The 17562-nt window shown below is 45.1% G+C and overlaps 1 pseudogene; it reads left to right on the top strand.

Annotated features, from left to right (window-relative positions):
• Positions 1-17562, top strand: part of LOC100612940 (large ribosomal subunit protein eL19-like) — a 28313-nt pseudogene that overhangs the window by 7956 nt on the left and 2795 nt on the right.

Below are 17562 nucleotides of genomic sequence, written 5' to 3'. Positions count from 1 at the left end.
AAATATCCTTTTCACTTACAGAGTAAATGAACATTTGGTCTTTAAGCCATACTGAGGTGTGAAAGAAAGGCACAGACAAACCCAGTGAAGACCTCCACATTTTGGGCCAGATCTAAGCTTTTCATTGCTTGATGGGCAAAAAAACAAAATTCGAGTGAACGTTAAAATGAATAAATAATGCTCAGAACACAACTGCTTGAGGTTGTATAAAATCAGACCCAGATTATACTCTCAGAAGATGTCTCCAAAATATCGTGGCGCTCTATTTCAATCCCGAGAGTCATCGTATTTTGGTCAGTTTCCTTTTTTTGTTCCAAGACGACCCAGTTCCATCTTTGGGGTGAACATTGAGGCTGACTTAACGGGACACTCCAGGCTTTGAGGGAGCCTGGCCCCCAACCCAAATAACTCGAAACAGCAGGAAGGCCAGATTCTGGCGGAAACTTTTGAGAAATAAAGCGTAGTTCATTTTCCTTCCTTGCAGGAGGCATGGCTGGCTCCCTAAAGAAGCGCTGGTTTCCCAAGTTACGGCAGAGGGCACTCGAGACTACGGCACCAAGTTCGCGTCTGTAGGGGCCGGCGGAGCCCTTCGCCACAATGTTTGGCACCCAAAGATCAGGGACACCTCAAATTCTTTTTAATGGAGGAATTCTTCCCCTGAATCATTTTGTTTGCGTAATATGGTGCTGGGAGGGAGTGTTGCTTCGGGGCCACGGTCCCATTCCGTTCCGTATGGAGCCGTCTCGAATGCGCATGTCCAATTAGCATTGACACATTTGCGCTCAGAGATGCGCATGCATCATTTTTTTAATCAAAATGAGAAGGAAAAATTATTACATAACCACAATCTCAGTCCTACTGAGGGACCTGTCACGGTGATCCTCTGGGGCTCTGTGAACATCTGCTCAGCATCAGTCCCCCACGAAGAAATTATTCTTCTGCTCATTTGAAGGACAGGTAAAGGAACGGTCAGACCGGTAAGACAGCTGCGGCAGATGACAAAACCAGCCTCCATCAGCGAGTAACAAAGCTGGGGGGCGCGGCGAACAAAAGGTTTCCGGGTCAGACAGGCACTCATCTGCTATTCCAGACAGCATTAGAGGCTGACATTGATTATGAAGGCCAAAAACCGTGGCTGAAATGCCGCTTCTTTCCTAAAGCACCTGGAAAGCTTCCAGATCATCCGCCTTACCGTGCTCAGTGGCAGATCCAGTTGATTCAGAAAGCATTTGATGGAGGAAGAAGCACCAAGCGTGGCAAAGGCTTCCTGGCCCTTCAGAATGTGGGAGGGAGATGTAGTTGTGTCCCTAGCAGAGAAATCGTATCCTTATCAGAAAAACCGTCCCCGGGATCCTAAGGGGGCAGTCTGTCCTGGGGTTCCCTCTTATAGAAGTCTCTGGAAAAGACTAATGTTTGGACAAGGCACTTTGCTACTTAAAAAATTTTGCTTCTCCATTTCATTCCATTGAGGGGCTCCGAGTATCAACATTTGCAAACTCAGGTTTACAAGATGTATAACGATTTCTCTATAATGAGACTCAGTTTCTTTTAAGAGCAACATACTGACAAATGACAGAAAGTTGACCTTTGGGTTTTCCTGGATTGATCTCCATTCTGCAGGGCTACAAGGCATCAAGGCAAGCCAGACACCTGTCCTTATCATCAGCCACTGTCCATGTATCCCGGCATCTGGGGTGAAGACCAACATCTGGCCTTGATCTGGGTTCCTGAAGGAGGCTGCCACACAGCTTCCTTTCTCAAGCAGAAGGGCCCTCCGGATATGCTCTCCAAGCGCCTCCAGACTCCCCCCTCCCCGGGCATATGGGAGTCATTTTGCATAGTCCCTGTGCCCTCTGGGGTGCAGGAAGCTCTGGGAGGTGGTCTCAGGCCCATCTGTCTAACCACGCAGCCGTTCTGCCACGGGTCTGGTGTTGTCCTTGTGCACTGAGTGGGAAGCAGGGCACAGGCTCCCTCTGGGACAGATGTCTCTCTGCAGTGCTGGTTTTCTGCTGTTCCCTCACTCTCGATTTCCTTTTGCTCCCTTCTCCTCCGGTCTGGGAAGCTTCAGCCTGCTTTTCTCCATCTGACTCCATCCCTCCTCTCCCAAATCTGTTGCTTAGGCCCAAAGTCCCTCAGGGTTTGGGCTTTGAAACTCAAAAGATTTTTTTCATCCTTCTACTGTGACATCCCCTCCCTGAGGCAAAGATGCCACCTGGTCTTGAATGAATGAGGGTAGGGATGGGGAAGGGGGACAAAGAAATGTAGGGAGAGCACAAAACATCAGTTGAACATCCAAATTTTTTTTTTAGCCCATATGCAATAAAATCAATCATAATTTAAATATGAATAGAGAAGCAAATTCAAAGACCATGAAATAGACATAGAAAATCAAATTTTTCTACGGAAATAAAAGCATTTAACATGTAGCCCAGGCAGCTAACATATAATTGAGTTTGGTCTGTGAGCTTCCTGGTAGCCAAAGCAGGGAAAGAAGACACTGTTACTTTATGTTCTTATTTTGTTGTTGTCGTTGTTGTTTCCAAAGTCCCCTTTCCCAATGCATACTTCTTATTTTCAAAACAGAGAAAATATACAAGTTCATCAAGAGAAATAAAGAACTTTTCTTTCACTCTAAATTTCAAAGCATTGGGGCCTTATGATGACAGCCCCAGGGGAGAGAAGACAATGTGACACAATCCAGAAATGAGTTCAAATAGCTCTTTAGTCCTGGCCATTCCAGACCAGAAGCTTGGAGTCAGAGCAGAAGGGCTGCTTGGCATCCTATTAGCTTGCTTGCTTTTTTTTCTTTACATTTTTAAGTATTAAATGCTTAAAGCTGATTTTTTAAATGTTCACAGGAAAAAAAAAAAGAGAGAAATTTCAGACACCCAAAAGGAGAATAAATAGGAAAAAAAAATCTTTTGCCCTCGTATCTTTGTTTCCCATTCCCCAACTCCCCTCCCCTGAACAGTGGGAATACCAGCTTCTCATCCATTCTTCCAGAGCTGATCCATGTGTATGTTAAGGGCTTTTAGCTCTCCTCATCTTTTTATACAAATGTAAGTTACTACGCTCCCATTCTGTACCTTGCTCTTTCATTTTGCAGTATATCTGGAGATAGTTACATATTAGTCTTTTTTTTTTTTTTTTTTTTTTTTGAGATGGAGTCTTGCTCTGTCGCCCAGGCTGGAGTGCAGTGGCGCAATCTCCGCTCACTGCAAGCTCCACCTCCCGGGTTCACGCCATTCTCCTGCCTTAGCCTCCCACGTAGCTGGGACTACAGGCACCCGCCACCATGCCCGGCTATTTTTTTTGTATTTTTAGTAGAGACGGGGTTTCACCGTGGTAGCCAGGATAGTCTCGATCTCCTGACCTCGTGATCCACCCGCCTTGGCCTCCCAAAGTGCTGGGATTGAGCCACCGCGCCTGGCCATTAGTCCATTTTTTAAAGTGGTTGCACAGTATTCCATGACATGGGTATTCTATATGCTATTGAATCAGTTTCCTGTTGACATTCATGTAGGTCATTTTCAATCAACTGCTTTTTAAAATGGTGCTGCAACAAATTGCCTTGTTCTTTCTTTCTTTCCTTTTTCTTTTTTTTTTGGTGGGGGCAGGGGGGACAGGCTCCCACTCTGTCTCCCAGGCTGGAGTGCAATGGCACGGTCTTGGCCCACTGCAACCTCTGCCTCCTAGGCTCAAGTGATCCTCCCACCTCAGCCTCCCGACTAGCTGGGACCACAGTTGTGCACCAGCACACCTGGCTAATTTTTTGTGTTTTTTTTAGAGACAGGGTTTTGCCATGTTGGCCATGGCTGGTCTTGAACTCCTAGGCTCAAGCAATCCACCTGCCTCAGCCTCTCAAAGTGCTGGGATTACAGGCATGAGACACCACACCCAGCCTCATGTACTTCTTTGAACAAACATAGAAGTATATGTGTTCAATAAAAACCTGTTCGTGGAATCATTCAATTAAAGGGAATGGGCATTTTCAGTTAGGAAAAATATTGTCAAATTGTACTACAAAAGGGCTGAACTATTAACACTCCTGACAATAGTGTATGAGAGTGCCTGTTTCCTCCATTCTCACTAACATAGTATATCATCAAAAATTTTTAATCTTGCAATTAGATAATCTTTTTCTCAATGTTGACTGTTGTATTTATAGCAGAGGAAAGATGGGTGAGGGAAATGCTCAAAAGTAAAGGACATCTGAATTATGCAGGCAAGACCATGGACATAACTTGCAGGCCTACTGCAAAGTGAAAATGTGAGGCCAGGGGCGGTGGCTCATGCCTGTAATCCCAGCACTTTGGGAAGCCGAGGTGCGTGGATCACTTGAGGTCAGGAGTTTGAGACCAGCCTGGCCAACATGGTGAAACCCTGTCTCTACTAAAAATACAAAAATTAGCTGGGCATGGTGACGGGCACCTGTAGTCCCAGCTACTTGGGAGGCTGAGGCAGGAGAATCACCTGAACTCAGGAGGCGGAGGTTGCAGTGAGCTGAGACCATGCCACTGCACTCCAGCCTGGGTGATAGAGTGAGACTCCATCTCAAAAAAAAAAAAAAAAAGTGGAGCCCCTTCAGAAATTCTTAAGAATTTCAAGATGTCAACAGGAGAGCATTGAATCAAGCTCTGGACTCTCCTTGAGGCTGGGGCTCTGTAGATTGCACAGGTTGCAAATTCATGAAACTGGCTCTACATAGAAGGTAGAGCAGAACAATTGAATATCAAGTACAGTAAGCATTAAAAATGACAAGCTGGACACTGCCATTAGGACAGGAAAACAGATGAAAAAGCAAATATAGAATTGTTCCTGCACACAGTCTGTAGCTCACAAACACAGATATGTTTGAGTTCACAGAGATCAGACATGTTGCTTTGGCATCTCCATACATACAGCTTATGCACCAAGAATGATTAGTTACACCATATGAACTTGCTGTGGTAATAGGTGGCAATTTCATAGGTTCTATGTAGCTAACTCCATTTTGTTTTGTTTGGGTTTTCCCCAAAAGCAGACTCTAAGATGAGTATTTGGGTGCAAGCAGCTTATTTGGCAGTGATCCCAGCAGTCAATGGCGAGAGAGTAGAGAGGCGAGGCAGGGAAGGGAAGATGATCAATAAAAGGTGTCCTTCCAGCCAGGCACAGTGGCTTACATCTGTAATCCCAGCACTTTGGGAGGCTGAGGTGGGCGGATCACTTGAGCCCAGGAGTTTGAGACCAGCCTAGGCAACATGGCGGCAGAGTGAGACTCCGTCTCAAAAAACAAAAACAAACAAACAAGCAAACAAAAAAAACACCACAACAACAAAAAAACAAAAAAGGGTGTGCTTTCAAGCGAGTTCCCACTGTGGGCAACGGGAGCTCATTCTCACTGGAGATGTCTAGGAGATGTGAGAACATGCCTCTCAATGCAGGGCCAGGTTGCTGGGACATGAATCCATCAACTCCTTGACCATTATTGGTTGAGAGCTGTAAGCAGCAACTTTCTGGCCCTTCCAGTATGCCCTGCTTGTAGGGCAAGAGATCATGTGCTCCATGACCAGGAAAGAAGCCCCGAGGGCCTGAGAGGCACAGGGATGGACCCTAAGGAGGAGTTTGTTGTGTCAGAGCCGTGGCATCCCACTTAAGCCCATGTCCAGCCCTCTTGGAACTCATCTCCCTGAGTCCACACTATGGTCACTTGAAAGGGTCAGCCACGGCCAGGTGTGGTGGCTCACACCTGTAATCACAGCATTTTGGGAGGCTGAGGTGGGCAGATCACGAGATCAGGAGTTCAAGACCAGCCTGGCCAACATAGTGAAACCACGTCTCTACTAAAAAAAGAAAAAATTAGCTGGGCTTGGTGGCGGGCACCTGTAATCCCAACTACTTGGGAGGCTGAAGCAGGAGAATTGCTTGAACCCAGGAGGAGGAGGTTGCAGTGAGTGGAGATCGTGCCACTACACTCCAGCCTGGGCGACAGTTCAAGACTCTCTGTCTCAAAATAAAAAAAAAAGAAAAAGAAAGGGTCAGCCACAACGGGTACAAATAAGCTCACACAGACAGCAGCACCTGCTTTAGCACTGAACAGGGACAGAACTGCAGTATCACAAATCATGGGAATAAATGTCCTGTAGCTTGGTTTGCTCCCAAAGCTGAGTTTTGTGGTAAATGTGGCAGGCACCCCCCCTAAGAATGGAGGACTCATGGAATGTGCACCTGCTGGGCTGACAGCAGACACCCATGCCAGGGGAGCCTGCATTCAGGAGGGATGGAGTGGCTTGAGGACTTGGGAGATCCAGGAGTCCTTGCCAGATTTCTCCTACAATATTTTGCAAGCAGGTCATACAACTTTGGGGGTGCAGCCACCAGGATTTCCCCTCTATTATAGTTTCTCTGATGAGACAAAACACTGCTAGTGTCCTACTACCTCAAAGCACCCATCTCTGAGTTAGCCAATGGGCTTCTCCATGTGTAATCAGTCTGTAATAACGACTTTTTCATCCATCCCCTCCACAGGACCCGCTCTTGTTGCCCAGGCTGGAGTGCAATGGTGTGTGAGCCACCATGCCTGGCCTGATATCAGGCTTCTTCTAATGATTTTTTTTTAATTGGAAACAATGTTCCTGGGAGCTGGGCATGGTGGCTCACGCCTATAATCCCAGCACTCTGGGAGGCCGAGGCGGGTGGATCCCTTGAGACCAGGAGTTTGAGACCAACCTGGCCAACATGGTGAAACCCTTTCTCTACTAAAAATACAAAAAAATTAGCTTGGCATGGTAGCACACTCCTGTAATCCCAGCTGCTCGGGAGGCAGAGGCAGGAGAATCGCTTGAACCTGGGAAGCAGAGGTTACAGTGAGGTCAGATTGCGCCACTGCACTCCAGCCTGGGCAACAGAGTAAGACTCCGTCTTAAGAGAAAAAAAAAGTTCCTGGGGGGTCTTTGAGCATTGAACACTTTAAAAATACTGTAAAGAAAATAAATAAATATGGACCTTTAGCATGTTGGCAAGGCTGCTTTTAAAAAACTGCTAAAAGTCTAGATCAGTGTCGGCGCTGTTTGTTCTTAGGAGCTTAAGGACTTGGTACTATTCGAGAATGGGCACCATTTTCTAAAGTTATCCTCCGGCTCTTTCCCTGATGTCCACCGACTCTGAGCTGCCTGTCCTCTCTCTGGAGTCAGCTGGTGTTATCAAAGCCAAGACCGTATGAAGGAGGCCAGAGGGAGGGAGACAGAGAGAACAGCGGGGGCAGGCGGGAAAATGCATCTGTGGTCTCCGGTATTTCTGCCAGAACTGACACGCTGCCACCTTTTTTTTTTTTCGTTTGACAACAGTCGGCTTGGAAATGCATCTGGACTAGTCTGCAGCTCTCTCTTTCCCTTGTTCAAAGGTTTCCTCATTCAGGAAGCCTTCCGTGATTCGCTCCCCCCGGCCACAGCTGTCGTCAGCTCCCAAGTGCAGGCCTCCGTGTCAGTTCCTCTGTAAGTGTGTTTGTGGAATGGCCAATTCCACCGTGACATCATAATCATCCCTACTATCTATTGAGCAGTTGGGATGTGCTGACAGACACAAGCAAAGCAGGTGTCATTATGCACAAATGACAGGGGAGAAGAGCATACTTCAGAGAGGGAAAGTAATTTGCCCAAGGTCACAGAGCTACCACGTGGTGGCACCGAGATATGAACCTTCCTGTCTCATTCTCATCTCTGCCTCCCTGTCTCAGGTGACTTGAGTGTTCAGGGAGGTCTGGGTTTCAAATCGCCCTCTTCAAGGTCCCTTGTGTCTGTCACTTGGGCCTCAACACCCCCCACTCACTCCATGGAGCTGCCTCACTCTGGAGAAGGTTTCTGGAGCCTGCGCTCTTCTCCCTCACGTTTTTGGGAACTTTCTTTTACAGCCCGAACCCTTTAGTCCTGCTTCCAGTCTCACTTCTAGACCCTGCCCCCTCAAGGCCACCAGAAAGACTTCCCTAGAATTTAACACCTCCCCACCCATATAAAACCCTTGTGTAACCAGCATCATGTGCAAGGTGATGTCCCAGCTCCCAGACATAGAATTCAACTCCCAATGAGTAAGCCCTCCCTCACCCACCAAATTGCTCTGCCATCTCTGTCTTTTGGATGCTATCCCCCCAGCCCCAACCCTGAGTGCCCGTCCCACTCTCTATGCTTGGTGTTACCTGCGCCATTGGCCAGGCAGCTGAGATGACCCTTCTCTGGTTCCTGTTTCCTCTGCACCCAATCACTGCACATAGCGCCCTGATGATAAACATCTCTCTGTCCAACCCCCTACTGTGGGTCCCTCCAGGGTGGGGAGATTTTTTTCTTTTTTTTTTTTTTTTGAGACAGAGTCTCACTCTGTTGCCCAGGGTGGAGTACAGTGGCATGATCTCGGCTTACTGCAACCTCCACCTCCTGGGTTCAAGCGAGTCTCCTGCCTCAGCCTCCCAAGTGGCTGGGATTACAAGCGTGAGCCACTGTACCCAGCTGCTTTTCTTTTAAATTAACAAATAATAATTGTATATAATTATGGTATGGAGTACAATGTGAAGTTTTGATACATGTATACATTACGGAATGATTAAATTAGGCGAATTAACATATCTATCACCTCACTTAACATTTTTTTTTTCTGGTGAGAACATTTAAAATCTACTCCTTTAGCAACTTTAAAATACACAGTACATTATTATTACCTATAGTCACCTATTAACAATGTGCTGGGCAATAGATCACCGAATCTTATTCCTCCGCATAACCAAACTTTGTACCCTTTGCCCAACATCCCCTCTTTCCCTATGTCTCCACACTTGAGCCCTTGGTAACCACCATTGTATTCTCTGCTTCTTTGAGTTGGACATTTTTAGATTCCATATATGGGTGAGATCATGCAGCATTTGTCTTTTCGTGCCTCGCTTATTTGAATTAGCATCATGTCCTCCAGGTTCATCCATGTTGTTGCAAATGATAGGATTTCCTTCTTTTTAAAGGCCAAACAGTATTCCATTGTGTATCTGTACCACATTTTCTTCATCCATTCATCCACCGGTGGACACTTAGGTGGCTTCCGTATCTTGGCTATTGTGAACAGTGTTGTGATGAACATAGGCTTTTTCACTGCAGCGTCTCCAGCACCAGCCACTGAGTAGGGCACATGGTGGAGATGAGGAAGGGTTTGTTGAATCCAGAGATGGGTGAGACAGAGTCTCACTCTGTCACTCAGGCTGGAGTGCAGTGGCATGATCACTGGGAGGCTTCCAACTGATGCCCCTCTCCTTGTAGGGAAAGGTTTAGATAGCAGGTTTCCATGAAGGAAGGGGGCAACCAGGAGCTGTCATTAAGACGTTGACTGGAAAGACATTAGGGGTTGGAAGAAAAGACAAAGAAAACTCAACAGATTCCAAATGGTACCAAGTCCTCAAACCTCCTTCTCCTATACTGCCTTTTTGTGCCTGGCTCACCAGCTAGTCCAAAGTACATCTTGGGACCAGGTGAGTCTTTTCTCCAAGTGATCTCCCAGGCTTATGTCCTTTCTGTTCTCTTGTCATCTCCACTGAAATCAGCCTTGTGTCCCCCCACCCCCAGTCCTCAGCCAGCACATTCTGCATTGCAGCCCATCCAGGGTGAGTAAATATAGCCTGTACTTAACATGGATCTAAATTCACTTATTACCGGAAAAGCTATCGGTGTTGACATGTAGGGACATCCATTTTAATTATGGAAAGGGACCTCCTTATCAATTATTTACAACCCATAGAAAAGAATACACTGGAAATACGAGAGAAAGCTAGCTCTCTCTTCTGCCTGGAATATCTGACATGGGGTTGCCACGGTACATGTACACACGTGCGCATATGCACACACAGAAACACCAAAGTCCACACATCATTTTGATTCAATTCTTGCAGATTTAAAAAATGCTACCTTTTGAAAAGAGATAAGACAGCATACTTTAAAATGTTGGCTGTGTTTGAGAAAAGACACTGAAAAACAAATAAAAATTTTACAACTTGGCATCATGAATCTGAAAGAATATTTAGTTGAGTAACTGATACCCTTCCTGAACTCAAGTCAGTCTGCAGAGCTAGTCAAAACAAAGTCAAAGATTGAGATAATTATCCAAATCATTCTGAGTAAAAATCCCTTCTGAAGCCTTCCAATAACGAAGATAAAAATGTTTCCCTGGGTAGTCGTGTTCTAGAGCTGCTTAGCCAAGTCTTCCTCTTGCACTTTACACACGGAGCACAGCCACTTTGTCTCATAAACATTTTATGTTCAATGTCTTTATTCTGGATCCTGAAAATTGTAGGAAAATGCAATATTTTAAAAATCTTTTAAAAATTGGGGGGGTTGAGGCCCTCATGAGCTCCTATTATTCTTGATGCATGGTGCTTTGAAGCACAATGCAGTCAGGCAGGATAAGGAAGGCCCTGCTTAGTCAAAAGTTTCTTTTGATTCTTTTTTTTTTCTTCTTTTTTGAGATATTGTCTGCTCTGTCGCCCAGGCTGGAGTGCAGCTCACTGCAACCTCCACCTCCTGAGTTCAAGCAATTCTCCTGCCTCTGCCTCCCAAGCAGCTGGGATGACAGGCACAGCCACACATCTGGCTAATTTTTGTATTTTTAATAGAGACAGGGTTTCACCATGTTGGCCAGGCTAGTCAGGCTGGTCTCAAACTCCTGACCTCAGGAGATCCACCTGCCTTGGCCTCCCAAAGTGCTGGGATTACAGGTGTGAGCCAGCTCGCCCAGCCTCTTTTGATATCTTGTAGGGTTTTTTTAGTGATACTGAAAAAAAAAAAAAACTTTGTGTCCTATGTGTTAAAAAAAAAAAAACCCACAAAATGCTGGAGCCATACACACTAAAAAAGTGTTTGGGTGGCTAGATGATGAGCCGTTTTCTTTTTTCCTCACCACGCTTCTGCAGTTGATACATTAGTAAATCCTTTGACTTAATTCAAAATATATTTTTATTTTCAAAAAGTCTTTAATTTTCTGCAAATCACAATGTGATACATTAAAGTAGGAGTCCCCTCTCATTCCCTCCAGCCTTCTCTCCTTAGCAGTAACTTGGGAAATCATTAGTTTTCTGTCTGTCCTTCCAGATTTTGTCCTATGCCTATCTGAGGGACACGTGTGTGTGCGTGTGTGAGTGTGTGTGTATTTTATATACCTAAATAGAAACCAGATCTCACTTTGTGGTCCAGGCTGGTCTTGAACTCATGGCCTCAAGTGATCCTCCCACCTCAGCCTCCCCAAGTTTTGGGATTACCAGTGTGAGCTGCCATGCCTGGCCAGTGTATGCATTTTTGTTGTTGTTGTGTTTGAGACATGGGCTCACTCTGTCACCCAGGCTGGAGTGCAGTGGCATGATCATGGCTCACTTCAGCCTTTACCTCCCCAGGCTCAAGTGAGTCTCCCACCTCAGCCTCCCAAGTAGCTGGGACTACAGGCATGAGCCACCACGCCCAGCTAGTTTTTGTGTATTTTATAGAGATGGGGTTTTGCCATATTGAGTAGGCTGGTCTTGAACTCCTCGGCTCAAGCAATCCACCTGCCTCAGCCTCCCAAAGTGCTTGACTACAGCTGTGAGCCACCACGCCCAGCCCTGTGTATGTGTTTTAAGGTGGTATGATATACATATTATTTTGAAATTAAGTTCTTTCACTTTATAATGCATTGTGGATATTATTTCCATGTTGGTACCTACCAATTCACCCCCACTTCCCACATTTTTTGATGGCTACCTCTTCTTATTCCATAGCACAATTGATTTTATGTGGCTAATTTTTAAATGATGGACGTATGATTATTTCCAAATTCCCCCTCTTACAGCCACTGCTGTGATGAACACCCAGGAAAATGTATCTCTGGACACTTAATGCTAATATTCCTGAAATGACTTTTAAAAATTAGATTAAATTCACATAACATATAATCGTTTTAAGGAGTACAAGTCAGTGACATTTAGTACACTTGCAAAGTTAGGCAATCACCTCTTTTATCTAAGTTTCAAAACTTTTTCATCGCCCCATTAAGTAATCACTCCCAGTTCCCCTGTCATCTGGTAAACACTAATCTCCTTTCTATCTCTATGGATTTACCTGTTCCAGGACAGAACAATTCATATCAATGAAGTCATACAATCTGTGGCTTCTGTATCTGATTTCTTTCTTTTTTTTTTGAGACGGAGTTTCACTCTTGTTGCCCAGGCTGGAGTGCAATGGCACGTTCTCGGCTCACTGCAACCTCAGCCTCTCGGGTTCAAGCAACTCTCCTGCCTCAGACTCCTGAGTAGCTGGGATTACTGGCACCCGTCACCACGCCCAGCTAATTTTGTTGTATTTTTAGTAGAGATGGGGTTTCACCATGTTGGCCAGGTTGGTCTCAAACTCCCGACCTCGAGTAATCCCCCTGCCTCAGCCTCCCAAAGTGCTGGGAGTACAAATATGAGTCTGACTTCTTTCACATAGCAACGTGGTTTTGAGGTTCATCCACATTCATGTTGCGGCATGTATCAATATTTCCTTCCTCTTTATGGCTGAGTAATATTCCACAATTTGTTTATCCCTTCACCCATTGAAGGACTAAGATTCCTCCTCAGAGGGAACAGCTCTGCCGAGCAGTGTGCTCTGACTAGCCTCTCGGGTCCCTCCCAGGGTGGGCCGGGTCTCAGACACTGTGCTTCTTTTTCTAGAAACAGCCCATGCTATTTTACCACATATCCTGGAAAATTTCTGTCCAAGAACTTTCGCTGTTTTTGTTTTTTTTCTCTTTTAATCCAGGGCTGGATAAATGAGCCATCAGCCCTCAAGTGCCTCATGATACGGAGCTTCTCAAATTGGAGAGAATGTTAGGAAAGTAACTGGTTTGGTCAGTTTTTATTACGGGAGCTAAGAAAGAATCAGCTTACTGTAGGAAGGATTCCCGCTGCTCCTAAGACCTGGCCCTTGGGGGCTGGAAAAAATGGCAACAATAATAACCCCTTATACTTGAGCCAGTGTCGCATGGGCTTGGTGGCGGGGAGGCGGGTGAGTTTCTGCAACACAACACAATATATTTATGCAAGGTCAGTATTTCTCCCGTTAACACCGAAAACCGAAGCTGTATTTGATTCTCCTTTTCACTTCCTTTTTTTCCTTGGACTTACTCTTTTTTTTTTTTTTTTAAATGCCTACTATGTACCAGGCACTGAGAACCCCCAGGAGGTAAGAAACAGCCCCTGCTCTTGTGAGCTCATACCACAGTAGGGAAGGTGGACATATAAAGGGGCAAGGACAGTAAGAGGTGGAAATGCGCCAGCCCACCCACGTGAAAATGCAAGCCCCCAATTGCTTGCCTGGATGCGCCCCCTGCAGTCTGGACCCTCATGTGGCTGACATCATGTGGACAAAACACGCGGCGGAAGAATGGGGTCAGCCGCTCCTCACGTTGGGGCTGCCTTGCGGGAGTCAGGGCACTGAGGTTTTCTCACACCTGGGTTCAAATCCTGCTCCATGCACGAGCTATAAAACCTCAGGCCAGGATCTTACCCTCCAGAGCTTTACTTGCTTACCCGCAAAGCGAGGCTAATGCTACCTTTCTGCTGTGAAGATTTAAATACTGTAGATGTGTGTAAGCAAATGACGCAAAAGAGATAATAAATATTACGCGTGTCCTTTTCCTGGGTTCGCTGCATACGGTTTCCCATGGCTTTTGAATTAATAGCAGCCCAGCTTCTCAAAGTCCTGTTCTAGTTCGGACAAAAAACCACTGGTACCCCAGAAAATGTCTCCAGAGGGACTCAGGCTGGCCTGCCTTCCTCTTTGCAGATAACTTGGCTTCGTTCAAGTTAAAATTAGCATTCCTATCCATGCCTCAAATTCCCCTCCTCCAGTGTGAACTCTCTATGTAGCTCTAAGCGAACCTCTTTTAAAGGCAGAGTTCCCCCGTCTGGCCTCCGCACCCCAGCAGCCTCTGAAAATCAGCCAAATCTGGCCTCCCATGAAAGGCAGCCGTGGCTGTGCTGACAAATTGAGCCTGAAGCTGTAAAGATCTCTTCCATTAGAACTTTCTAACGGTGTCATAAATCTTTTATTAACATTTGGTATTATACTAATTAAAACTGTTCTCTGTATGTATTATTAATTTCCCTAGCACTGTTTGCTGGGGTGGCGTTTTTAGCCAGCTAAGCAGAATATAGCACAGTAAATAAGAAGAAAGTCATTTCCAGACAATTAGCCTTGCAGAAAAATAAGTTGGTTAATGGAAGGCTTGATGATTACAAATTTTACCTAAATAAACAGGGTATCTTAATGGTAACTCTTCAAGCTAAGTAAACAGATTGGGGTGGTAATGTCCTAAGCAATACTTAAATGTAACTGTTTAATAAATTGGTAAATTACTCATTTCATCTTAGAACAAAATGGTAATACTGTAGTAATAACCTAGTATATATTCCGTAAATATGAAGCATTATCACTTTAGCTCTGTAGAAATCACCACAGTGATATGTCAGCATTGATCTAAAACTGCAGCATTTTATCTCAAGTTTATTACCCATTTTTGAGAATCGCTGAGATTTTCAGAGCATAATGGCAATAAAAGAAGAATTTAAAAAGCGCTTTAATGTGCGTAAGTTAATCAGAGGTATCCTCGGGGGGAAAAGGAAATTTGGTAAAACATGAATTATAAGCATCATTTAAACTTACTTTGGACACTAGAGATAATAAATGGCACCATAATTTAGAAATAGCTTTTAACATCAATGACGGTAAGTACCACTTTACTGTTCATAAGAATTGCAGAGCAATGGTGCTGAGGCTGATTTTATTAGCCATTTTTTTCTTTATAAAAGCAATCCAGCCCTTTCCACAACTGAGGAGACAGGAACAAGAGTTACGTGCTAATATGCAAAATGCATTTAAGTTTTTTGAAGTAGAGAATAATAAATTGTGCCAAAAGATAGAGTCTGGAGACAAATGAATGATCATTTAAAAAGAATAAGGCACTCTCAGAGTTTACATATTTGGGAAAACTTGATTAAAAAAAAAAAAGCCAACAAATTGTTCATACATTTTCCCATTTGCTAGAGCATGCCGGTATACTTTCAGATCCAGGAGATGAAGCCATAAATCCCAGCTATTGGGAGATACTGCAACAGGAATATATTTTTGTAAATTGTTGCCATTGACAAATTGTTTTTAAAATACATAAAGGGCAGGTTCAATTTTGTCTTCAGGGCACCCAAGCAACCTTCTGGCAGGAAGCCTCAGACCCTGACCTCTTCTCACCAAGCAGAGACAGCCTCGCAGCTCAAGTGCAGAGCTCAGACTGTGGGTCAGGCAGCTGCCTGGACTCAATGAGCCACCTACTAAGCGCTCAGTGCTCTGCTGAGCATCATGAGGCCTCAGGAGAAGCTTGTATAGAACAGTGCATGGCTGTGTTGGCAAAACCTGGCTTATGTGGAAGAAACAGATCCGAGAATTGTCAGTCTGGACCCTGCTCTTCAGGACTTAGTTACTCCAGGTTCAAGGTCTTTTGCTTTCCCCCCGCGTGAATTTAAGGACAAACCAAACAATTCACCTTTCTTGATCTTTAAATCTTAGACGCAATTGAGAGACACAGATGCCCTTCCCTCCTATGCTTTTCAACAGGAACTGTGCAAAAGGCCTGGGGCCTTTGTCCAAGGCAGCTCCTTCTGGAGGCCGTAGGAACAGAGTCAGTGGTGCAGGGAGAGGGAGGCCGGGGGAGGGGAAGAAATCAGCAAGGAGGGGCGGCTCCTAGCAATGCAGCCAGAGAACAGGCCTTCAAGCCCTCTGCCCACCTCGCTGCTGATGGAACACTCTGCGTTCCTCTTGCTTCTGGACACTTCATCATTGTCTGGTCCCTGTCAGTGACATTCCTTCCCTGAGAGCCCAAGGAATATCATTTGCCTCCTCACGGGAGAGGCTGCGTTTTATGTGAGAATGATCCCTCCCATAACAGTGTCTGCTCCACCTGCAGAGAGCACCTCAGCTTTGGTTGAAAACTTCAAGGTCAACTTTTGAAATGGATTGAAGCATCCTGAGCTAGTAGGTAGAGAACTGTTGTATTTAGCTATGGGCAAATACTCTTTCAAGTTGCTGAGCCTTAAGTTTTCTCGTCTGTAAAACAGGGCTTCAAAACTGTTTTCTAAAGTGATTGTGAGGACTGAGTGAGAAAATGCACATCATGACCCAGAATACAGTGCTCGACACATAGTAGACATCCGGCATTTATCAGGTTTCTTCTCTCTCTTGAGTCAGAACGCCTGCATCCCATCTCATACTCTATGGGACATTGATAAGTTACTTAACATCCCCAAATCTCAACTTTCTTATCTTCAAGATGGAATATTACTATCCATAGTTGACCCTTGAACAATGTGGGGGTTAGGAGAACCAACCTCTGTGCAGTCAAAAATCCATGTGCAATTATTATTATTATTATTTGGCGGGGGGAGGAATTCTTGCTCTGTTGCCCAGGCTGGAGTGCAGTGGTGCAATCTCAGCTCACTGCAACTTCCGCCTCCCATGTTCAAGCGATTCTTCTGCCTCAGCCCCCTGAGTAGCTGGGACTACAGGCGTGCACCACCATGTCCGGCTAATTTTTGTATTTTTAGTAGAGACGGGGTTTCACCATATTGGCCAAGCTGGTCTCGAACTCCTGACCTCGTGATCTGCCCACCTTGGCCTCCCGTAGTGCTGGGATTGCAGGTGTGAGCCACTGTGCTCAGCCTATGTGTAATTTTTGACTCCCCCAAACTTAACTACTCATAGCCTACTATTGACTGGAAGCCTTACTGACAAACAGTTGCTGAACATATGTTTAGTATGTTATATGTATTATGTACTGTATTCCTATAATAAAGCTAGGCAAAAGAAAATACTACCAAAAATCATAGAGAGGAGAAAAAATATATTTACTGTACATTAAGTGAAAGTGGATCATCATAATGGTCTTCATCTTCATCGACTTCGTGTTGCGTAGGCTAAGGAGGAGGAAGTGGGCGAGGTGGGGGTTGGTCTTGCTGTCTCAGGGGTGGCAGAGGCACAAGAGAATCTGCATATACATGGACCTATGCAGTTTAAACCCATGTGGTTTAAAAGCAACTGTACTTCCTAGGCTTACTTTAAGGGTAAATGTGTAAGATGCTTGCATAAATGCCCAGTTCACTGCCTGGCCCACAGTAGCGGTTCTAGAATTGCTACTTACCCGTTAGTACGATTATTTTATGAACATGTACTGAGCACCTGCAATGTGCCAAACATCAGCAACCAAAGGAAACTGAAGCCCCAGAAGGCAGCAGAGTCCCTGGTTACTCTTACTTAGAATAATCTGGATTTTCAACAATCAATCAACAACCTTTTCTGAAGGTCTTCTTCAGGGAAGACATGGTGCAGACTGAGGCAAGTCAGGGCTATAAACTCAGGCATAACTAGGTTTGAATTCCAGCTCCGTTACTTAAATGTCTGCCGGTGATCAAGTTACTCACTACTTGAGTTACTAGGTTTGCTTCCTTCTCTCTATGAGGAAAACAAGAACAATATTTACCATGTGGAAATTCACCTACTA

Source organism: Pan troglodytes, chromosome 4, assembly GCF_028858775.2.
Source record: "Pan troglodytes isolate AG18354 chromosome 4, NHGRI_mPanTro3-v2.0_pri, whole genome shotgun sequence".
Lineage (NCBI taxonomy): Eukaryota > Metazoa > Chordata > Mammalia > Primates > Hominidae > Pan > Pan troglodytes.
Note: the sequence above shows the minus strand (reverse complement) of the source record. Positions and strands in the feature narration are given on the sequence as shown.